The sequence below is a fragment of the Felis catus genome, chromosome B4, assembly GCF_018350175.1.
Source record: "Felis catus isolate Fca126 chromosome B4, F.catus_Fca126_mat1.0, whole genome shotgun sequence".
NCBI lineage: Eukaryota > Metazoa > Chordata > Mammalia > Carnivora > Felidae > Felis > Felis catus.
In genome coordinates, this window is record NC_058374.1 from 133,221,631 (window position 1) to 133,246,861 (window position 25,231).

General features: G+C 46.0%; 1 protein-coding gene and 1 long non-coding RNA gene across 7 annotated transcripts in view; one reads left to right on the top strand and one right to left on the bottom strand.

Moving 5' to 3' along the window:
- Positions 1–25,231, top strand: part of GRAP2 (GRB2 related adaptor protein 2) — a 67,691-nt gene that overhangs the window by 18,654 nt on the left and 23,806 nt on the right. The window contains exon 1 of one of the 6 annotated variants that reach the window (XM_019835624.3): positions 4,488–11,044. The exons of the other annotated variants lie outside the window; for them this stretch is intronic. The gene's annotated coding sequence lies outside the window, so the exon portion shown is untranslated. Of the gene's footprint in view, positions 1–4,487; positions 11,045–25,231 lie in introns of those variants that run through there. 6 annotated transcript variants of the gene reach the window in all.
- Positions 19,773–24,740, bottom strand: LOC123386748. Its single transcript, XR_006601140.1, has 3 exons — positions 24,500–24,740; positions 22,203–22,477; positions 19,773–20,614 (listed from the first exon to the last, which is right to left on the bottom strand). It is a non-coding gene; the product is annotated as an uncharacterized LOC123386748 (long non-coding RNA).

The window sequence follows — 25,231 nt, forward strand, 5'->3', positions numbered from 1 at the left end:
TGAGCTGCAAAACAAAATTCTTTTCCACAGAAAGGGATTTGTTCAAGTGAATTCGCTCACTTTGCTGCGACTGGATTAATTTCATTTCACATCATGTCTCTAAGTAGAAAAGTAAACTGATTTGCATCAGGCTAAATGGATATGTTGATGTACCCAAAGTCAGTAAGACTCATTCCAACTAGATTACAGCAATCATGGTGTCCTGGTTGTTTTAGCTTCTACAAAGTAGTTGCCAAAGTGCGCTGCTTCGGTATGTGAGAGGCAGTTTATAAAGTCACCATAGATGGAGATGTTGCAGAACGAGAGACAACACAGAGGCATCAAAAGAGATGAGCATTTCTCCCTTCCTCCAGGTTGACCCACCCTTTCACTCCTCGATGTTACAAAAGAATATTCATTGTATTCTGTACCCGTGTTCTAAAAGCCACCATTTTATATTTTTGAGTTGTGCTGTTAGCACTGCTCAAGATACACACCCAACACCCACTCGTGGTGGCACGGGTATTGACTATGGGCTTGCTGAGTGTTCGGTACTGTGCTAAGTACCACCACCCACCCCCCTAATGGACCGCTACCCTACACGCTCTCCATCCTCTCTACCTTCTGCATCACTCATTTCCAAAGCTACAATCCCATCATCCTCCTGTGACTCTCCATCGCTATCTATCTCAGGACCCTTTCTTTCATTTCTCCCAAATTGCTGACTGTATCCTGGTGTGCACTTCTAACACAATAAGGCTGCTAGTGGAAATTTTTCTGATTTCTATAGCTAGTAGTTTCTATAAGTAGTAGTTACTTTCAGAGGAAATAGCTTGTGGAGATGAGCCTGCGGTGTCACAGGGCTGTTATGTGGATCAAACGCAATAATGTGGATAAAAAAGCCATTTATAAATTGTAACATGCTCTCCAAAGGTAAATTATGACCGTATTACATGATTTGAGGGTTTAAAAAGCAGCTGGATGATATATAAAAATTCAGCAAGACTCAGTAGCACAGTTGGAAAAGGAAATGAGAGAATTTAGGGCATTGACCTCCCCATCAATAAGCTAGAGGCCCCTCAACGTCTTTTACAGCCAGAGCACGCCCATTTTGTTGAGAACATACACTCGGTTCCAAGGACCATGTCTGCTCACCATTCTGGAACAAGGCCTTCCCTCTTGCTTGAAGCTACCCCATCCCCCACATAGCCACCTTCCTAAATCCAAGCCAGCCTTGAAGGGCTAGCCCCAAACCTGCCCCTTCTTCCTAGTCCTTCCCCAGACAGAATCAGTCTTCCTCCCCAGCACTCATGTCAGCCTTATTTATGAGGGGTTCGATCCCCTCAAATAGACTGTGACGTGCCGAAGGGCAGGATCCGTGCTAGCATCTGCCAGGCCCTCCCCTACCAGTGACAACGCAAAGTAGAGTTGCCAGAGGCTAAAAGGGGATTCCAGGGACCAAAAATGGCCTCCAAAAAAGGTTTTATCCCCAGAGACTGGTCTCAGACATGGAAATATTTTCACGCACGTAACCCATCTAAAATGGAACAGGGCCTATTAAAAAGAGTCGCAAAGACTCCATGTGTGGTGGGGTCATAGAGGCTTTTTATTACTCCTCTTTGTCCTTTCCTGTACATTGCAAACTCCTACTTTGAAGTGAGTTGAGTAACTTTTATTGTCACCTGATTTTTAGCCCTGAAGTTTTCCTGTAATTTAAATTATAAAAATCATTCTTCACTTCCAGCCAGCTTAGTTGTATTTTCTCTACTGAACATGGTCCCCCTGAAATTGTTAGTTCTTAGACTATGCTTCACACAATGCCAGATTGCATCGCACCCTTATTGAAAGGATCTCCTTGTGCAGAGTGTGTGTGTGGGGGGGGGGGGGTTCTTGGAGGATGAAAAGCACCAGTTTTTAGCACATTAAAAAAAATCCTTGAGCTGTTTTGTTATTTTAATACTTTATCTTTGGCAGAGCAGAAAGTCTTTTTTTAGGAATTATCTCTAAAACGATTAGCCATATGACTATTGCCAAGTACGTAATAGGTGCTCAATAAATATTTTAAAAATAGATTAAAATACTATGCACTTCTAAATGAAAGATAACTTCAGTCCATCTAAAACAGAAAGCAACGGGTACAGTTTCCGATCGCTCCTCTTTTGTGTTCATTAGAAATCACAGAGGGGCACATGGGTGGCTCAGTCGGTTAAGCATCCGACTTTGGTTCAGGTCGTGATCTCGTGGTTCCTGAGTTCGAGCCCCACATGGGGCTCTCTGCCGTCAGCACAGAGCCTGCTTCAGATCCTCTGTCCCCCTCTCTTTCTGCCCCCCCCCCCCCGCTTATGCTGTCTCTCTCTCTCAAAATAAATAAATAAATAAACATTAAAAAAATTGAAAAAAAAAAGAAATCATAGAAAAAGGGGAAAATGGGGAAAAGATCCAACACCATTATGGACTCTGCACTGATGAGAGCAGATGGTAATTTTGTGGATAGCGGTTTGATGCGCAATTATTTGAGGGATTTATTGTCATCACGGTTTAAAGCCGTGTCGTTACTGTATTACAAGATTGGCCCAGAGCCCTCATCTGATACCAAACTCTCCAGCCTCACCTCTGCTTTTTCATCAGCAGTCCACGCCCCGCTTCTGTCAAACTCTGTGCCGCGGTCCTGGCACGGACCCCAAACCTAAAACTCCAGCCAACTCCTTAACAACACACGACCTCCCCTTCACCTGCCAGATGCCTCTTGTTCTCAGACACTGCACCCTGAAATCGGGGGCTTTCAATGAGTTAAAAAGGGAAATATAGAATTACCTCGCTCTACCAGTATTTTAAGTGTTCTTGTAGACTTAATGAGAGCTCTTGTATAAAACCACTTGAACTCTTTCTTAAGATATGCTCATTTTTTTCTCTCTTTGATTGAGCTGTTGACCTTCTGGATATAGGACCAGCTATTACCTCGAGTATGTTTGGAACTATTCTTGCCCTAACCATTCTAGAATGTAATTAGCATTACAACATTATTGTAGGAACTCATCCCCTTGGGCTGGGATCTCATTAGACAGCACAGACCGAGCAGACTCATGCGTGCCTCACACTCAGGGGGAAAAATCTCTAAGAAAAATCCATGGCATTGGGGGGAAAGTTAAAACTGGTGATTTCGTGAGCCCTCTCTTGCACATTTCTTTGATTTGTCTAAGGATATAAACAGAGAGAGGACTGTGGTTCTTCTGTTTGAAAAACGAAAGCAACTCTGCTTTCTCAGAGCTCTGCTTATGCAACGTGGCTGTTCTCACAGCTCTGGGTCAATCAAAACCCTAAATAACGCATTTTAGAACCCTGGCTTCTCCCTCTAAGAAATGCATCGCATTTTAAGGCATGATCCCATTCACGCTTGCAGCCACAGATGTTATAGGGAATGAATATTTTCCAGGGGGTAGGTAGCAAATAGGGGAAAATTGAGGCCCAAGCAGGTGTAATACTTCATGGGTTATTCACACTCTTCCTTGAACATTCTCCACCTCTCCCCCATAGAAGATTTTTATTTTCTGCGTTGAAAATCATTTCGTGCTGCCTGCTCGGTTATTTCAGTACGTTTCCTAACTTTTGGACCAATCCCAACTGTTATGAAATCTTATATGAATAATAATGAAACTCTTCATTCCTGGGGATCCTGAAGGTTATCATTTTCGGTTCATCGCCGGGCACTTTGGATGCCTCGACCGAGTCCTAAATGATTGGAACCTTCAGGAGAAAGCTTGCCTGATTCTGCCATTCACCTCCTTTATGAGTCTATAATGCGTTTTAATGTGCAGAGATAAGTCACATAAACAGTCATTTCTCATTATTATAATAACACTATTCCTTAATTGCAAAAATATATCTGACCTGAATTTATTCTTGTCATGGCTTGTGTGCACAAGCGGAGTCTTGTTTGCCTCTACGTTATATTAATAATGTATAAATTAGCTTCCCAGTGCTGCCCAAATAAGAAACAGAAAGGATTTATCTAAATCATGAAACATGAAATGAAGCTAACACTTTGTTAATTATATTTTAAGGGCAGTCTTGGCATTAGGTAGTGTAACAAAATTTAGGCCTAATTTTTGAGTGAAGATAACAGAAACCCCACTCAATTAACAAAACATTTGTTTAGCACCGACTGTGCACAAATTCTGAGAGGCAAAAGAGGCTAAGACAAATAAAATTGGCCAATTCAGTTCTATAGCCATAGCTAAAAGGCAATAAAGGGCAAGGTAACATAAGTGTTTTGATTTAGTGTCAGTTAGCTTAAATATATTAAATTGAACCATATGATGGGGCGCCTGGGTGGCTCAGTCAGTTGAGCCTCCACCTTCGGCTCAGGTCATGATCTCGTGGTTAGTGGGTTCGAGCCCTGCATAGGGGTTGCACTGAGAGCTCAGAGCCTGGAACCTGCTTCGGATTCTGTGACTCCCTCTCTCTCTGCCTCCCCTGCTCGAGCTCACGCGTGTTCTCTCACTCACTCTCTCTCTCTCTCTCTCTCTCTCTCTCTCTCAAAATCAAATAAACATTTAAAAAAACTTAAATTGAACCGTATGAAATTGACAATGTCTGACCATTTTTCACCAAAAGAAGTGGCAGTTTCACACGATTCAACCTCGTATTAATGCACTCTTAAAACGTACCAGGTCCTAAAACATTAGACTGTTCATTTTCTTTCTGTTTTTTAAATTAAATTACTCATTTTAAGCTGTCATTATTAGAAAATCAATACAAGGTAAATACAGGTCAGAGATTTTACTCCTGTTTTTTTTTATTTTTATTTTTGTAGACTCAAAATTAACATAAGTTTGTAGTTTTAAAGTGTCTGATTATATTAGATATTTCTCTTTATTTGCTTTAGAGTCATGGACCCTGCTACCTGTCCTTCCATTCAATTTTTCATGTCATTCCCACTGTGATCTTCACGCAAAACCATCATCTCCGTTCCCTTCTTTTCTGCAGAAGCGGATGTTTGACTGCAGAAAACTCCACTTTTTTGAAATATTTCTCTATAGCGGATTAAATCTAATGTCCAGTTTGACCCAAAATTGTAGGTTCCCGAGAAAGCAGAACAAATTGCCATTCACATATGCCACTAAATCCATTCTTCTAATTCCTTCAACATTTAACAAACAGTTACTGAGCACCTATTTTGCACAAGCATTGAAACTGGTCCTCTGCCAAATATGAAGTTGTATCAACAAAGATGTGTGCATTAATATAAATACAGATTTAATGCTAACTCAATACCAGGCACTGCTCCAAGCACTTGACATGTATTAATCTATTGAGCCCTGCCCAAGGGGGTGGGTACCATTGTCATATCCATTTTATAGATGGGGAAACAGACCAGAAAAGTTAAGTGAGCTTCTAGAACCCAAACCCTTAAACGAGGCACCGATAATTTATCTAGTCATGGTGGGGGACCCATGTTAAAAAGTAAGTGTTTCTCCCAAACTATGGCCCCTAAAGTCTGACCAACTCCCAGAGCCTGCAGATGCCCTAAAATAGTAAGTACCAACCCAGGCGACTCGTATACAACATCAGAAAACATTTGTACCTAACCTGATGGGTCTCCTCCCAGCTCAGGACACTGAAGCATGCCCCCTGGAGGCCCTCAGCACACCCCGGGACACACATGCTGACCTACACATTCCTGCAGAGTCACATCTTAACCCAAATCTTATCACAACCCTGCCAAAGGCCAGGCACTATCAAGAAAATGTTCACCCTTCTTCCCGTTAGGCCCCATGTGTGAACACTGATAACAGATCTAAATTCGAAGAAAATCAACAGAAGTCATCTCAGTCAACCTGAAAAGTGTAGTGACTCATTCACACCCTTTCACAGGGCTCCTACTGGGCGGCCCTGGTTCCCCGGAGCAAGCCTCCAGGCATCCTGCAGCCGGGGCACAGCACGAGGACCCGAGGAGCCTTGACTTCCTTGTGCTCAGCATCTGAGTTGCTCAGCAAGCTGCCCCTGTTCTGTGCTGCCCATGACCCCCCTGCTTATGTCCCCAGGGCAGGCTAAACAAGGTTGCCTTGGAAAAAAGAACAGAGGAGATGCTGACTTTTCAGCCCCAAGAGTAAATTCCATCACTCTGGAGCTAAAATCATAACATCTAAATTTGACTCGACTGGTGTCTGCTCTTATAAATACACACACACATGTGGATGCTTAAACCATGTGTGCGGACTGCCAACAACAAAACAAAACCCAACATCTCATTAGAAAGACGAGCTGGTAGACCAACTCACTAGAACAAAGAAAAGAAAAGCAGGTACTCCAATTTCACCAAACACACACACACACACACACACACACACACATTGGTGTAGTGAAGCCCATGAGAAAACTAGTTGCCCTGGCAATGAAGGACAGTTTATGTGCTCAAGGATTTTCTTGTTCAAATTTAAAGGAGCCACAGGAACTTACTGAGCTTCCGTGGGCTAAGTTTTAGGTCTCCGTCCTGAGACGAGGGTCTGTCTGGCTTCTATTTCAGCCTCTAGTAAAGCCGTAAGCAGAGTAGGTAAGAGCAACAGCTCGGGGGCCAGGCGGCCCTGGCTGGAGCGTCAGCACCACCATTTCCCAGCTGTGCCGCCCAGGTGAGTTACTTAACCATCAGTAATGGCGCCTCCATCTCCTCACCGGTAAAATGGGAGAAATACATCCAAAAAACGGACCTGCCTGGGTTGGTTGTGAGGATCTGGTGAAATAACACATGGTAAAACATTTGGAACGATGCCTGGTTCTGAGCAAGCCTTCCACAACATGTGAGTTATTTGCAACAATAACTTGAAATGACTTCCCGCATCCCACCTGAAACTGACTTCTTTGTTTTTACCGTAAGTCTCCCAGCACTGTAATCTCATTTTGTCTCCTTTTGTGTGCATGCAGAGGGAGGATGTTTAGCTGTCCTTGGAATACAATCTCTCCTTTCATTAAGAACCATTATTAAGTCTCTTTAAGTTTCTCTCCTGCAGTAAATGATCCAGATGACTTAATCGTTCTGCTTTACATGCTTTAATCATTTATTTGAACTTCTCAACCATCCAGATTTAGTACACACAGAAATATCATCTAGGAAACGTTGGTTTCAAAATTCCTTATCATCTGCAGCCCATGAGCTCAAATGTTTAAAATCCATTGTTTGTAAGAGCAAACTAAAGGTCTTTACCATATTAGTCAGTTGGTTTTCCTCTGTCACATTGCCACAGTCACCTCATTCTCATCTGCACAGCTCAGCACAAGCCAAAACAGAAGAGACGGAAGGTCATTCGTTCATTCATCAAATGTTTATCGAGGGCCCACTATGTGCCAGGCACTGTGCTGTGCTATAAAATTACAAACGAGACCCTCTCTACTTGGAGAAATTTACAGCTTAGGAGGGAAGATACAGAAGGAAACAAATCATTGCAAAAATCTTCCATTAAATGATGTAGTTGACTGAGAAAGTGCCAGGATACCCTTGGGGCAGAAGGGGGGGAGAACTCAGCTCTCCTTGGTGGGTCTGGAAAGGTTACACAGAGAAAGTGACTTTGGAGCCGCGTTATCGAGTGGCAAGGATTGGAAAAAGGAGGAGGAGAGTCTTTGGGGAAGATGGAACACCTAGGAACAATCTGAACGTCATGTCACCCGGGAACCTTCCTTGGTGCTGTTATGACTGGGGCCTGGGGTCTAGGAAAAAGACAGAGACACAAGGCTGCCCACCCTTTGGAAAGTCAGTAGGGAATGTCAAAGTCACGTGTAAAGAGTAATCTATGTATTCTTTACTAGTTATTTTTTAAAATACCTCTTAATAATATGTGACATATACGAGCTAAGATAATATTCATGGAGGAGTCTTCGTTTTTAATTTTCTAGAAATTAATTTTCCAAGTACAATAAAATGGTAGCATTATTTCCATTATTTATGCCTGGCACAGTATGTGTCTTCTTACTTGTTTACTTATTATCTGACCCCCCACCCCCGGCCAGAAGACAATCTCCACAAGGTTAGGGACTTTGCCTCTTTTGTTCATATCTGCTTCCCCAGCACCTAAAACAGTGTTTGATTCATGATAGGTACTCAATAAATATTTGTGGAGTAAATGAATGAATTTCCATGTGGGTAAAAAGAAACAATCATATCCTTTGCTAATGAGGAAAGAGAGACCCTGGGACTTAAAACGGTTTTTCATGAACAGATCCAATTTGCAAAACTGGAACTGAAGTTTAAAAGCTATTTTTCTTTCTGAAGCTCTGCTTCTGGGAAAATCACAGCTGCCAGCTTAGATGGTGGTTTTAACTGCCCAGTTACAAATTCTGCACAGTTGTACATATTGGCAGAGCTCAGCTTCCTTAAATGCTCTTGGATCACTAAGGAAATGGTGATTTTCCTTATTGATTTAACGCCATTTCTTCTTTTGTGAAAAATCCCATGCGCTGCTCAATGGAACACGTACAATAAAAACCAAACATTGGGGTCCAAAAATTAAGTAAGTCTCTCGTGTTCCTCTTCAGTCGTGTGATGCTAAACCATTTCTACTTTCAAGCTGGAGGGTTCGACCGTTTTCCCTTTTAAATTTAGCAGAGTGATTATTCCTCCTGGTGGATTGCATATATGCGCCTTTTGATCTGTGAAATAGCTCGTTGCTGGGTGAACTTTAAGCTCTGAAGGAATGCCTGGAAAATACTGTTTACGGATCCTAGCAGAAATGTTTCACATTCTCTTTACTCCAAAATGGTGGCAGCAAACCACTCTCTCCAAGATTTTTCAAGAAGAGGGAAAAAGAACTTCGGGCCACAGCACTGTGGTAACAAAATGATGATCATCCCTCCCACAGATTTTACTCAATGGTCTCCTAGAAGCTATAGTGCAGGAAAGCCATCATCAGCAATTATTTATCACGAGCAGGATACTGAGCTAGGTCCATAGACTACAAAGAGGGAGGAGGCTTGGTTCCTACCCTCTGGAGCTGACAAATTAGCTGGCGAAGTAGGACACAAACCGCCAAGTGAAATTCACGGTCACTAATGGACAACATAGTGTCACACAGGATTCCCAAGAGTCCAGAGATAACCAGACAGCGTCCCTAGAGGAGATCGTCTTGAATTTGAGTTGGACCTTTAGTGGGGGTCTGGAGGAAGGAAAAGCAGGAGGCAGGAGGGTGGGAGGCAGGCACATCAACAGGCAATTATAAGGCACTGCCATGCCTTGTAGATGGTGTCACGTAGGCCATGCATGGACGCCATTGCAGGGGGCCCCACCTGGCTGAGGTGAAGGTTGTAGCAGGTAGGGTACGGGACAGATTGGGGACGGCCTCGGATGTCACTCTCAGAACTTAGTGCTTGATTCTATAAGGAAAGAGGAGTCATCAAGCTTTTGAGCAGAAAGGATATAAGCTAAGTGGTGCTGCAGAGAAATGTAATCAAGCGGGGATCCGTGCTGTGCATTTAATTGGGGGTTCTTCAGAATTGAGATAATGAGACCCTGACCTAGGCTAGGGACAGTAAGATTATCTCCATCACACGGTACATTCCTGTGCATACTTCTTAAGGATTTCTGCCGCATCGCACTCAGTATGCCTGCCTATCTCTGTCCTGTAAGACAGCGATGCTGTGATACTGCGTGCTGCTCAGAGGTGGCCTCATTCCTTCAGAGCCCCACGGTTTGCACAGGGAACAGGCCCAGGTGTGGTCTCTGCACAAACCTCAGAGCCCACAAAGTCCACATCCTCAGTTTGCTCATACAGAAGCCAGCTCATGAGTGACGGGTGTGGGACATGACGGGATCTCCTTACTGCACTTCAGCAATGCTTCCAAAGCAGGTCCAAAGTCTGCTTTGGGGTGTGTGTGTGTGTGTGTGTGTGTGTCCACATTCTGGCACCATCCAGAGGAATTTGGGTCCTAAATGAAGTTGGAGCTCCTTTCTTTACTCCACCCAGACCCCTTCCCTCCAGATCCTGCCTGGGCTCTACTTTATTTTTGTCAACTCCTGGCCTCGGCGCTTTCCCAAAACGCCCTCCAGCTTCTAGCCCTCTGCTCACACCCTGCTCTTTCTCATGTCCTGTCCTTGACTGTGCCACCCCTTTTGGAGCGCTTTACAGCCCCAGCTTAAGCCTCACCACCTTCAGGACACCCCTCCACATACACCGCTGTCTCGGCCCCTGCCCTAGGTAGACCAAGGTCTCTCTCCTGAGAGCTCCGCGCTACCTTGCCCGGGGCTCTCTCGCGGTGTCCCCGTGGTGTCTTACAATTGCCTGTTTACCTGCCGGGCTCCCACCCTTCCACCGTGAGCTCCCTGCGGCCAGGGACTGTGGGTACCCGTCACTGAACACCCAGCATCTAGCACGTACTAAGGCACATACTGGCACTTACTAGGCATTCCAATGCCTGATGAACGAATGAATGAATGACATTCGCCTTGCTGGTGCATTCATTCATTTAATAAACACTTAGGAAGCAATTGCTTACGATCGGGACTGTGGTCGTCAACATTTAAATGTCAAAATATACGACGGCACTCAAGTTCCAAATGATGTGTGCGTAAATTATGCATGTGGAATGAACATGCACACACAGCAAAGACTGCCTCCCTCGCTACAAATACCAAAGCTAGCAAATGCAGTAAACTGTGTACCAGATGTCCCTGAAATTGACAAAGAACCGAGAACCAAAAATGACAGTTAGCTCCATAAGGCCTGTAGAAGAAAAACGAAAAGAGTAAAAGAACAAAAGAACCTCCAGCAGAAGGAAGTGGCTATGGTTTTCTTCTATGCACTAGAGCTGGGGGTGGGGAGGATTTCTACAAGCATTCTATGCTGGGCAGGTTCATGTAAGTCTGAGTTCCTCAAGGGTTGGCTCTTAGGAGCTGTTAGGAAAATTCATTGCCATGCACGAGTCAGGGGACTGTTTTTTATTCCACCGGAAATTGTTAATGGGGACTGCATTAGTGGCCCCTTATTGTTCTGCCTGATGGAGAGACAGCAGGTTCACCCAAGCAGTTCTGGAACCCTGATCGCTGCCAATTAGGGGAGTATTGTCTGGCTGACATAATCAAGTGAGTATAAATATATTTATTGTGATTGGAAGGGGGAAGGGAGACAGCAGAAAGATTGAGGCAGAAGCGGCCACCCCTTGCCTGGCTCCAGCCTGGATCAAACTGAGCATTTCTGTCACCACGTGCTCTCGGTGAAAGTGGTCACTGGCTTCCTGAGGCAGAATTCACAGTCGAGAATTCAGGACTAACTAGAATTGTTTTTCCCAGAAGGGGCCCTGTCTCTCCTTATTTTTTGCTCCTCCCTCCTTCCCCTTTTTTCATGTTCACTTCTGTGGAAGCTGAATAGAGAAGAGAAACCAGATGCTGCGTTGATCACATTTTAATTCTGCCCTGTCTGCCATGCTACCCCCACTTAGCTTATCCACAGTTCAAAGCGATCGCAGACAGAACTCACTCCCCTCTCTGCCTCCCTGACGTACGAGTCTGTCTGGCACGGGGTTTATTTCATTGTCGACCGTGGAACTTTTGTAGGAATATCTGTCATGTGTCTCAGAGCTGGGGTTGAAAGACCCCGATAAAAATAGTTTCCTGCAGCGGACTGATATGGGAGGGATTTCTCACATCTAAACGGCTAAAAAAAGGAGGCACGTTTAGTCACATCTGGTGACATTCTCGTCTGACTGGAGAGCAGGGTCTGTGTAAGCATCTGCACAGATTTAAAAATGCAGGCTGTATCCCCAAACAAATGGCTGGGTCGGATACAAATGGCCGAAACACATTGTCATGGGGAAGGTCAACAAAAGCACTGATCCCTGGGCTGAATTTCAATTCTGGTCAACGCAGGGCCAGTCCGTCCAACCCATGACTTTTGTTCTCTCATCCTTGACTATCGGATAACAGCATTTATAGAGCCGACCGGATTTCAGCTCTTTTCCTCTACACTTGACCTGTGAGTGCTGCTCTGTTCTTGGCACCTGCGGGCGGGAGACCCTTTGCAACGGCTACCACAGAGTAAGGAACCCCTCCCCCCCCCCAATTCTTTGTGTCCCGTTTGTTCCCTGCAGCCCATAGTTCTTCACAACTGCAAATTGCTCTCAGCCTGTCTTGACTTTGACAGGAACGATTTTATTACTGGTAGCACGGATATGACACATGACAATATAAGGCAAGGTGTAGATACACAAAATAAATTCATAGAGATCACTCAGCCTGAAGGCATCTGACCGCCCTTATCCAGCCCGGTCCTGCTAAATTCTTCCGTCTTCAGCTGTTGAGGAATTGCCAAGGCCAATTGTCAAACTTTTTTTACCCAGCTACCAGAAATAAGTATTTTGCTGAAATTTCAAGTCTTAATGGACCAAACACTTCATTTTTCCGTTTTCTACCTCTTGCCAGACGTATCATTTTTGGAGAACCAGAGCTCATTTATCTCCCAGGGAGAAAAAAAAGTCATTCCATATTTACTGGTTAGCAAATTACCACTGAGAGTAAAAATACAGAGGAACTCTCACTCTGTTAATTAATGGGTTATTCGCCTTGGCTGAACCCTGGCTGATGGACAGCCACTGTTCCCTTCAAGTTGGCTTAATTTTCTCTCGTTGGTTTTTGTATCCTTGAAGCAAGAAGATTTCTTGGTTCTTTCTCCGTTTGATTCTGCTTTTGAGGACTGTGCCTGTATCCTTTGGGTCTGTTTGTTTTGTAGGCCGGTCCGATTAAACCCCTAGCATTTATTGAGGAACCTGTCGTATCGGGTACTGCGGATTCCTCTGAAATCCTCCCGGCATGGAAGTTGGATGGAGTCACTTGTGCTAACTCTCCTAACCCATTGGTTTTCTGCTGTGTAGATGGGACATGAAATAGCCATCTATCAAGAGATAGCACCATGTCAGAAACTGAGGCTGGGTTCTGTAGTCACGGAGACCTGGGCCATACAGCAGCGCGATTTGGGGCACCTTCCTGTCTCTTCTGAGTCCTGCAGCCCTCACTATAGATCCTGATGGGAACAGCAGAACTGTCTGTTCTTCCGTTCTTTGCTGTTCTCCATAACAAGATGGAGCCAAACAGGCAGTGAAGAGTCTGGTCTGACCACGTGATGTTGGTACAAGTTACAGACAGCTGTAAGAAGGTATTTGGGGCCTGGGCATTTAGGTGGCATTTACTATTGTATTTGACGCGTGTCACTTAGTTACAGGGATAAACCCTCTTGAACACACATGAAGTTCTGGACCTGATGGGGCATTAATTACATCTCACCTCATTTTGATTCTTTTTACTCAGGGTGCTTCCTACTAGGAAATGATCACAGAAAAGCCAAAAGTCCCCTTGATAACATTACGCCAATGTCAGTTTCCTGGTGCTGATACCATGCCGTGGTGACGTACGATGTCACCCCCGTGGGAAGAAGATGAAGAGGACAGGAGACAAATTTTTGCAACTTCCCGTGGGTCAATAGTTATTTCAAAATAAAAAGTTTAATGAGAGAGAGAGAGAGAGAGAGAGAGAGTATGGAATGGCAATTGGAGAAATGGGTGCTCGTGTTGGTTTTTACTTCCTGGCTGAACAAACATTTACATTTTGTTTGCCTCTTCCTCCCCTTTTTTGCATCTCGATCTTGTGAGCAGCCATAAAAGGGCTCATTTTTCTGTAGAAGAGAAAAAGGAAGCAGAGGGGCCAAGAGAACCCCTGCCAACATTGGGTTAGAAGGCCTACTTCCTGTCTTTCCCCACTCTCTTTACCTACACAAACTTACCTTCTGCAATCACAGTCCCTTCGTCCTTCCTTCCCACTTGAGAGGAGATACCTACAAGTGAGCCCCTCCACCTACACGAGATGTCCATCCCTTCCTTGTGTTTCCAGAGCTCAGTCCTTGAACATAATCGCCCCATGTGAGTTCCTTCTAACCCTGGTTTAATAACCACCTGTCTGGCAATAGCTTCCGACTTTATATGTCTGCTCAGACTTTTACGCTGAGATCCACACCTATGTATCCAACCCCTGACTAGGAATCTCCACCTAGATGTTTCCCAAGCCTTTCAAACTCCTTCCAAATTATCTTTTTCCTCCGATGGTCCCTTAACTCTGAGAATGTTATCACCGTCTACCGTATCATCAACAGCAGAAATGGGAGAGCCATTCTGGACCCACACTGGTCAAATATGGTAGCTGCCAGCCACGTGTACTATTCAGTACTTCAAATACGGTCGGTGCAAATTAAGATGGCCTGTAATTATAAAGTACACACCAGAGTTAGTCCAGTAAAAAAGAATGCACAATATTTCAGTAGTACTTTTTATTGATTTCATGTTGAAATGATAGTATTCGGGATATATTGTGTTAAATGAATTATTAAAAATGAGTTGTTTTTTTTAATGTGCTACTGAAATATTTAAAGTTGCATATGTGGCTCACATTCGTGGCTTGCGTATTTCGGCCGGAGAGCGCCGCTCTAGACGCCTTTCTGCCTCTCAGCCACCGCCAGTTAGTCGAAGTAATACACCAGGGACAATATTAGTGAAGTGCACAGGCTGAATTTGAATTCTGGCCCTGCCGTATCTCGATACACGTGAACTTGGGCAATTTTGTTGCCTCTTTGCTCCTGAGTTTCCTCATACGTCAGATGGGTATAATAACAGGACTTACTCCTCAGGATCTTGCAAGTGTTAAATGAGATAACACGTAAAGCACTTACCCTGGAATCAAAACCCAACGTCAAGAGAAGGAGCACAGTCTCTCACTGTCCGATTTCAGGCCCTCACCGTTTCTGACCGCTGCATTGGTTTGGCTGTCTGGAGTTCCACCCCGCCCTCCAGTCCTTCATGCTGCACCAGACTGAACACTTCCGAATGCAAATGTTAGCAACCCCTTCAGTGATTCCTCCTCACCCTTGGCATAAAGTTCAACGTCCTTGGCAGGCTGTGCAAGGCCCTTCATGATCTGCCCCCCCCCCAAATCACCAATCCCATCTCGCGCCAATCCACTATGGTTATAATGAACCAGATGGTCTCCCCAACTCCTATTTACATGGATCATTCCCTCCATCGGTGATGTATGTGCCCTCGACCTGTCTGCAAGGCTCAGTTTATTTGTCATCTCACTCGGGAAGCTCCCCCTTGTCTCTCCTGCACCTGCACCCTTCCCAGGGGGGTTAGGAACTCTCCTCTGGGCTCCTCAACCACTTGAGGTTTGGCTCAACTGATCTCACTTGCTTGGTCAACTTGTGTGTCTTTCCATCAAGACTGGGAGCCAGCTAAAGTCCAGGACCGCTCTCTAATCCACTCTGGATCCCCACGGAGCACGATGACTGGCACAAAGTGCGGCCCAGTAGATGTCCGCTGAGCGAATGCATAAAGCATAGGAGATAGTCCCGAGAGAGGCAAGGAGAGTGAAAGCCCGGTGAGGTCAAGCAGCAGAAACTCTGAAGGCCAGACTGAGGAGAAATCACCACTCCTCGGCCATGCAGACAGAGTTAGCAGAGAAAGGGGTCTGGACAAGCAGTCAGTCATGGAGGATCAGAAATAAAAGAGAACAAAAAAGAGAAGATCAGGAGGGGAACAGAACCCCATTTGGTACCACTGGGGGTTCAGTAGCTCCCTCTACCGTGGCCAGGAAGAGGCAAAGCTCTAGAAAAGCACAAATCGTATTTAAAAATAATAATAATAAAAAAAGGATGATGTATCAGCAACGAATTCAAGGATTATTTGTCATCGGGACTAGAGACACAGATAATATGAGTAAATGTCAACCTGGTGACTATGTGACAGGACTACTAATAATTCACTGGGGCCGGTGCCCAGGAGGTTTTTTTTTACTGTGGTGCAAATGCCAAGCGTGGAAAAATTTGACAAGTTATAGATACGAGAGAGCAGATAGTGAATTTGAGAATAACGATGTGAAATGCCAGAATAATCACAAGAGAAGTATCTGAATACGTAAGAAGGCTTAGAGGATTCCTGCTTTAACACAAATATGGATTACAAGAAAATTCACTTACAGAAACTGAAATTCCAATCTATAAAACCCACTTACCAAAACACATAGTATTTCAGAACGCATAACAGGAGGAGCGTGCTTTTTGGCCCACACAACATTGAAAGTGGCAAATAACACACGAAAGGCAGAGAAAGTGGGAAGTATGACATTTTGTGGCTCCCCGCATATACGGATGAGAGAATATATGCTTCTACATGCCAACCATAACGTTCACAGGAACACCTAAAGGCTCCATTCCAAGATGGCGGGTCTCGTGCCACAGATCGGCCCGCTCCCCAGTTTTTATGTCAGAGACCTAACAGGGCAGGCGTTGTGTGATGTGAAGGGCAGCAGAGAGAATGGACAGGACAGGGTGGAAAGGTCAAATGATTGCTTGCCATTAATCTTAACAAGGCACCGTCTACCACTTTGAGATTCCTGTGGAGAAGGTAAACATTTGGGATATACTTACACTAGAATGTTTGTCTGAAATTCAAATGGAACCGGGCATTCTGTGTTTTATCTAGCGACCCTCCTTAGTGAGGGCCACGTTTCCTCGCTCCTACTTTCCGTGAGCCACAGCCTGTCTCAGTCATTGTTAGCTATTGTGGAATATGCACAAAGTAGCGGGAGCTAGCAAGCACAGAGTGCCTCCTATGTGCCAGGCACCATTCTAAGTGCTTTGGCTGGTATTTCAAGTATTCAAATATCTTCAGTAGAACACTAGAAGGCAGGTATTGTGATCATTCCTGTTCTAAAGATGAGAAAACGGAGACCCCGAGAGATTAAATAACTTTCTCAGGATCACCCAGATAGCTGGTGGGACAGCCAGGACTCGAATTCTAGTAGCCAAACTCCAAAAGGCCAGGTGCTTGCCCACCTCACTGAATGTGGCGGCAGCACCAAGCAAGGGGTAAATACGCCGAGTCCCCCAGAAGAACAAGAGAGGAGAAGAGCATAGGGTATGACAAGGGCAGACCCCGAGTCAGGTTTAGAAGGAACAGTTGCAGTTAGACCCGATGCCTTTGTTTCAGTTGGAAAAGTGTGCCCCTAACTTGGGGCAGACGCAGCCCCACGTCAGGCCTCAAAGTTTGATAGAAGAGCGCCGGTTGGATTTTAGCCCCCACGGCAGGCTGAGCCACAGGCCCTTGTGCAGTAAACAACCTGCACAACGGTACATAGCAACCTGAGTCAGGTGACGGAAGGAAGACCGCTGCAGAGGTGAGGATGGAGAGGGAATGCTTGGAGAATAATGAGAAGCCATTTCCTAAGGCATGTGTGCATGGGTGTGTGGTATTCTGAAGTCCATTTGGACTTAGATCCCCATGGGATGGGGAAGAGATTGCTGAAGACCTAAAATGGCAAGAGGAGAGTCTTGAGGAGATCTGGGAGGTAGTGGGACAACATGGCATCGATCCTTGAGTGGGAAAATGACTGTCAGAAAGTGTGAATCAGAAACCTTCAACACCCAGGAGTCCTTGTTCTATCAAGCAAGCAGGATGGGGGAGAGGGTGAATGGGGGCATGGCAGACAGCAGCCTAATTAAAAGACATAAAAAGGGGATGCCTGGGTGGCTCTGTCGGTTGAGTCCAACTCTTGACTTCAGCTCAGGTCACGATCTCAGTGTCGCGGGTGGAGCCCCGCACTGGGCTCTGAGCAGAGCAGGGAGCCCGCTTGAGATTGTCTCTCTCTCCCTCTGCCCCCCTCCCTCTCTCTCTCTCTCTCTCTCTCAAAATAAGTAAATACACATTAAAAAAAAAAAAGACATAAAAGGAAACCCAACAGGCTAGGAAAGTGGACAAGGAGTGGGGAACAGAAAACACAAAAGAGGGAAAGTGAGTGAAAAAGACAAATTTCTTCCACGTTGCAGTTCCCTGAGTATGGGCCTGAAAGAGAAGCTGACCCTGCTCTGGTTTACGTTCTTTCCTATAAGGTTATTAGAGCACCACGTGACGAAAGGGCCACCGACGTGTCCCAGTTTGATCTCAGGAAGGCATTGGGGTGCATTTTTCATGAGCTCCCAGGGAACAGAATGAAGAAAACCATGGAGACTGGTACGGAGCCAGTCCTCAGAGTGTGTCGATGAATACGTTGGTGTCAACCTGGAGGGAGTCATTCAGGAAGAAACTGAGCTCGGAGATCACCAGTTTGCCTGCGATCACACAGCTGGTGGAGGAAGGAGCAGGACCCTCGCCCAGCTGTTCTTGACTCCAAAGCCTGTGTTCCATTTATTACAGAGTAGAGGCCACAAAGGCATTAAGCTTGCTTGTACGGAAAGAGTCGGGAGAGAAGCCAGGGTGGGGGGATATAAATCCGTGCCCAGACAATGGCGATGGACTGAAGACCTGGCCAGTGGCGAGGCCCCAAACAAGATCTAAGCCAAAAAGACGACGTTTGAACCTCGCGTTTTGGCTCCCAAAAGCCTCTCGCAGAATCACAAGTGGAGAGGCCTGGTGTGGCCCCTCTTCAGGCTGGGGGACCCTGGTGCTTTTGTCCTCCCGGTTTGCTGTGGAACCCCGACGGCCAGCAGTGTCACGCGTGGTTAAAGCTCTGTCGTGCGGCTGCAGCGATCAAACGTGTCCTTCCGCTCAGCCGGGCTGAGACCATTTCCTTAAATACTGGGCTCAAACCTATGTAATGCATTTTGAGAAGAGCACTGACAGACGGTGGCGCTACCTGAAGGAAATGACCGGAAGAGCGAGGAGCCTGAGCCCAGTCACCCGGAGGGTGGTGGAGGACCCAGGGACAGTCACAAGATTTTGAGACTTATGAGCGTCATCTTTATACATTCCTTTTGGGTTTTTTTTCTCCTTAGGGAAGGATTCAAACTGAAAATTACAGCGAGACATTTGCTCCAATATAACCGATGCACCGCACTGTTTCCAATTCAACCTCCCCTCTGCCCATTCTCTGTCATCTCAATGAATTCGAGAGAGAGCGGGTCACGTCCAACTTTGAGAATCTGAGGTTTAGAGCATCAAAACTAGCAGTTAAAAAGAAAGAGACTGCTTGAAGCCAAGCAAATACAGGCGTTCCTCAGTTCAAGCAAACTCAAATTATGACCTACGTTTCCAAAAAAGATAAGAAGAATTGTTAACTATTCATCGGATGGAAGTAAGGCGCATTAGCATCCCTCCTACTAGCAGCTTTTTAGTGCCTTTATGGGGCGACTGGGTATGTAGAAATGTAGTTACCTCCAACTTTTGAGGGATAGACTTATCAGATGAAGCAAAGTAAACTGTTATACGGGTTAATGTCCACTTTTGCAAGCTTTGAGACCAGCGAATTAAAAAATGACCCGTATTCCAATAATAAATAGGGGCTTGGGAATATAAGTAAAAGTGACAAGAAGATTAAAGCACTTGTGACCACACAGTCATCGACTCTCTGCTTTTGTGCTTTGCCCAAATAAGAATTAAGGTAGCGCTAAGTGCAGACTGAGGGCAAGGAGAGAGGGTGCTGAGCGCGGGCTGATAGCATCTGGGAGCGAAGTTGCAACCGTGGCGACGACAGGGCCAGAAGACGGAGGTTTTCAAATATATGACAAATGAGCCAAGCGTTCAGAGCCCAAATCAATAAACACAAACATGAAGTGAACAGACGGGAAGAGAAGGAAAAGAGAACGTGAAGGCACCATAAAATGCCGGTGATACATTTGAAGAGAAATCAGGATGTGAATAGAAATTAGGAAGTGAAGGGGGAGTTGGGGAGAGAGGAGAAGCCTGGGGATTTGTAAAAGGTCTGTCTGTCTCTTCGCTGCCCTCCACTCACATCCACCACCACCGCCCCCCCCCCCCCCCCCCCCCCCGCCGCCCCTGCCCTTCTTGTAGGGCTCGTGGAATAATTTCTGATTCTGGGGGGCAGGTATCTTTCATGCTCCATTCTTGTTTGGACTTTGCCAGCGGGATTCATGGTGTTTCTGTAGACAATTGTTATTGCTTTAGGGAACAATCAGGATAAAACAAGGAAACAGCAAGTGATAGCTCAGCCTCGGGAGGCGGCAGAAATACCGGGCTTGAATTTTGCGGGTGTGTGAGAATTGCTCCCATCAATTTCTTGGCTGAAGGACAGCCACCCAGGAAGGTCTGGGGGGCCCTGAGCTCGTTGGTAATTACCCTGAACTAGTGCAGGACTTTCCCCGTTTGCTAGGACCGGCAGAGGCACCGCAGTGAAGGAAAGCGAGCACAGCCTCGCCAGCCAGCAGACTTGCACGGTAATCGCCCCCCTCCGTTTCCCAGCTATGAAATGGGAGTGGCGGTCGGGTAGCGCTAGGAATAACGATCATAATCATATTAATGTAGCAAAGTGCAGGTGAGGCCCTTGGCCCGTGGTAGACCATATGGATACGTGGAACTTAGTCTCAGCCGGTTCTGGTCTCTGGACTTGGGTGAGGGAGGCATGGTCTGCGTGAGCTCCCCGCGTGGCTGTCCTGGGGCTTCCTTTACAGATAGCAGTGCAGTCACTGAGCTCCGGGCAGAGGGCAAAGTTTAGAAGCCAAATCGGTCTTCTGTTTCTCAGCCTTCCGTTTCGCCACTGCCCTTTGGTTTGGGCTGTCTCTTCTCTTTACTTACGGGATTGTCTTGATTGCAGGACGTCGTGGCGTACGTTCTGCCGTTGCTGCAGCCGGGACTCCATAGGGAGTAGAGAGAAGCTAGCGCTCACCTGGGGTTAAGTGAACAAAAACGGAGATTTAAGAAGCCGGACAGTGGTATAGGCTTGGTGGATTTCTAAAAACGATTTGGAGACTGTTTACAAGAAAGGGAAGTAAAGGGGCGCCTGGGTGGCTCAGTCGGTTGAGTTCAGGTCATGATCTCACCATCTGTGAGTTCGAGCCCCATGTCGGGCTCTGCGCTGACAGCTCAGAGCCTGGAGCCTGTTTCGGATTCTGTGTCTCCCTCTCTCTCTGCCCCTCCCCCGCTCACGCTCTGCCTCTCTGTCTCTGAAAAATAAATAAACCTTAAAAAAAATTTAATAAAAAAAAAGAAAGGGAAGTAGATAGGTGAGATGCGAAATGATGGGAGAAAGAGACACTGAACTATTGAACGCCAAGGATGAGCCTATCCCTGGCGACACTGGGAATGAGGATTATTATCTGAATTCTTGATGCAGAACCTGGGGGGGGGGGGGGGGTAAGTTTTCCCAGCGAGCAAGGAAGCGGCCAAACAGATCTGAAACCAGGTCTCTCTCTGACAGCCAGGTCTGTGCCTCGCCACTGTTGCTGGCAATCTTGCCTTGCAGAGAATGGCAAGTTAGGAAAAAGAGAATAGGATTTGCTTGAGTTTGATAGAACGTAGACATTACGCTTAAAGAAAAGGATTTTTTCTTACAAAAAGGGGGAGGACGAGTGAAATTTTACGTGACGTGCTTTGAACTTGGAAAATAAATAAATAAATAAGAGGGGCACCCGGCTGGCTCCGTCGGTCGGAGCACGCAATTCTTGATCTCGGGGTTGTGAGTTCAAGCCTCCCACTGGATGGAGAGATTGCTTAAAAATAAAATCTTAAAAAAGAAAAGAAAGTTAAGTTTGATAGGCCAGACTGGTGTGGATTACAGAAGAGTAGGCTGATAAATAACCAGAAGGAAGAGCAAATGACTCTTTGTCCTGGGCATCACTTGTCTTGGTGTCACTTGTCTTGGCGCCACCGGGAGGGGCAGGGGAGGGGAGGGGACGTGCACAGGGACACTCTCCTGATTTGTCTCCACCTTCTCCTCCCTTCCCCTTGCCATCCCTCCCCACCCAAAACCAAAAAAAAAAAAAAAAAAAAAAACTTAAGCAGGGAAAGAGGAGCTAATTAAAAAGGAGGAAAACATCCTTGAGACCAGTGAAATCTCCCTAATCCACAGTGACAGGCAGGGACCTACAGAACAGCAATTTGATTAAATAAGGATATAAGGGATTTACAGGGACTCTCCAGTTGTGTCAGGTTTGTCTGCACGTCTTTGAAATATATTTATTTGGCTCCCAAAGCTAAAAACAAGCTGAGGAGATGGTTCCCATGGGAAAATATTTCCCATGGAAAATAGGGAGCCGTCTCAAGGCAAGGCCAAAGGGTGGATTGAGACCCTAAGAGGTTGGCAGAGGGTCTACAGGAGGTGCACTGGTAGAGAGAGCATCCCAAGGTCAGGGTGGGTGAAGCCAGCCTCGCCGAGGGGGTAACAGACTGCCGTCCCAGACGGGGAGGAGAGAACGGCACAACCTCTCCCGCCCACGTCTCATCTCTCGCTCCAGGACCCGCTGCCCGTGAGTTACCTGTCATCGGAGACAGCCCTGTGGCTGCTTCCAGCCGAGGTGAAACAGCCAGAGGATGGTTGTCACGTAGGAAACACACCTGCAGGGAAGACGGAGCACACCCTGGGGGTTCTTCCTGAGCCACTTCCTTGTGTCTTCAAGACTTGCGTCAGCAGATCAACCACCGAGGAATTAATGTTCTCGGACGGGCCGTGGAGGTCCCCTCTAGCTCCCTGCCGGTCATGTGGGGGGATTTGTGCCTTCCTAGGGCTTTGGAGGGGGAAATAATGAGTCACCTAGGGACAAGAGGAAAATAAGAACGTCACATGTGTGCAAAATCATTTAAAATGGAGGCTCTTAGAGAGTACTAAAATCTCAGCCAACTAGCCAGAAATGGTTTGGTGGAGTATATTTCACTTGTCTTTGCTTACTCTGGTTGCCGTAAAGTCCGAAATGTTTATGTCCCTTAGAGAGAACACCTGTGGAAACAGGCCAGGTCCTCCAGAGAAGGCTGTTTATTCCCCTGAGATCCTGAACCTAAAGAGGAATGGTCCTGCGTCCCTGGCTGGGGAGGTCTAGATAAGCATGGGAGCTGTTGGTTGTAAATCCTTGAAAGCAGAGGCCCCTGACGGCCATTCCCAAGTACATGGCTATCTATCTGCAAGCTTGGTGCTGCCTCAACTCCCACTTAGCCTCTACACGTGGCCACAGATCCGAATCTCCAGAGAAACCAGAAGGAGGATCTCACTAGAATAGGATTTGAGGGTTTCTATTTTAAAGGCTCCAGAAGATGAGTTAGAAGTAATTCAAGAGCAGGCACAGTAAAGAAATACGCACGCCTTGTTAGACCTTTAGCGAGAAGGCTAACATTTTCAACATGGCCAGCTGATTAAGAGGTATTCTGTAAGCAGGCCTTCCGCTGGTTTAGAATAGAGCACAACTGTCATTTGAAAGCCCCAAATGAGGAAAGGCCAGCCCTTGATCTCTTGGCCAGGCTCAGCCTCTTTCTTTCCTTTTTCTCACTTTCTTCTCCAAAAGAGGTGGATTTGGGTCCCTAGGAGAATATTTAAGCAATAGCCAGCAGGTGAATCCTAAGGTCGTTGTCCCTCCTAAGCCTACACGTTTTCAGGAAGGGCCATCTATGACCTTTCTCAGCGTCCTGGTCCGACATCTAACGCCCAAGAAAAGGCAACTAAGGCAAAAAAGGCTCCAACCACAGCTCTAGAGTTCAGATGAAAGAAAAACACACCGTAGGGGTTTCAACACGAATCATTAACCTAGACTCAAAACCGGGAGTGAGGGTCTAGTCACTCTGAGAGGAGCAGAAACACCTTTCCAGGAAACTCAGGGAATTTAAGTGCCAGAGAGCGAGTAATTGCAGATGGCTTCTAGCTCTTTCCCGGCAAAGTAACTCATGTGCTGTAGGGGCTTGAGACTCGTTGAAATGTTAAAGTTTACACGCCTTAAAACACACAGGAGACAATGAGGACAATCACCAAACCTGCCTAGATAAAGACTGCGGGCACTCAAGATGAAAAAAAAAAAAAAATTTACGGGATGGAATCCACGGTTTGGGGTGCACCATTGCCCTCTATTGGATTAAATAAATCAGGCCTCTAGTGTGGGAGTATGTTTTATTATCTCCGGCTGAGTTTGCCGAGAAGTCAGGGCACCTCCGAGTGGAAAATTAATTGATCCTTGTAAATGGGTCCTCTGTCTGCTGCCCCTTCCCCGAGGAAATCAATTACAGTTATAATTCTGAGCGCAGGTTGCTGATCGCGTTTTCATTCACTCAGCGTTTCCCAGGTGCCTACTAAGCACCGGTTCGATACGGTAGGGAATCTGAGGATAAATGACAGCAACCACTCCTACCATTTATTGAACGCCTACTGTGTGCCGGCGTCTTTATACGCATTAACACCCCTCTGGAGTCAATGTGGTTACTCCTGGCTAATGGATAAGCAGGACGCTGGGAAAATGAGTGACACCTCTCGGATTTAAATCCAGGCCCATCTACTCCCAAGCCCACACTCCGTCCACTAAGCTACAACTCTTCCCCTCCAGAAGTTTACAAACTATTAGGGGAAGTAGGATATACATATAAACACCTGTACCCGGGGTCCACAACGTATAGCCAGTAAGCCAAATTCCACCCATCACGTGTGTTTGCCCATGAGCCAAGATGGTTTTCACATTCGTAAATGGTTGGGAGAAAAAAATCAGGAGAAGAAGAATACTTTGTGGCATGTAAAAAGTATATGAAATTCAAGCTTCGGTGTTCGAAGTTTTATTGGAACCCAGCTACACCCATTCCTTACCGTTCTCTCAGGCTGCCTTCGGGGCTACAACTGCACGACTGAGTGGTTGTGGCAGAGACTGTATGGGCCGCAGAGCCCAAAATATTTACTCTCTGGTCCTTCCAGAAAAGGTTTGCCGACTCCTCCTCTATACTCCAAGGTGAAATGTTACATATCAACAGGAGAGGCTTGTAAAAAGCTTTCTGGGACTTAAGAAGAGGGGAAACTAACATTTAACCCACGGTGGGAGGTGTCGGAAGGATCTACAGGTGTGCTCTGTTTTAAGACTCAACACATGAAAACCCAGCATTTAAAACAGATAAGGTAAAAGCAGTTATTTGCATAACAAATTTTCCTTTTCATTTTGTAAAGGGATTCACCATGGGGTTGCTTTATAGAGTGAGCCTCTATAATGCATGCTAATATGATTCCACTTACAAATACTCTATTCCTAATAACTTTCCGAGAACATATCTATTGTGGACCGTGAGGCTTAGCTATAATCTTTTTTTTTTTTTTCCTGGTAGTGTAAGGTTTCTTACTGCTGAAAAGTAATGGAGCTGACCTTGCCAATTCAGCGGGGAGGGTAAGCATTCTGCGTTACCTTCTCATGGTCTCCAAGAGGGGCTTTGCCTGACAAATGGAAGAAATGCCGTGGGTTCCAAGTCTCTGCATTGTGTGAAATTAACCCGCCGGGAGAATTTTACGTTTTTAGCCAACCTCCTCTTGGTAACTGCAGTTAAAGTCCTCACA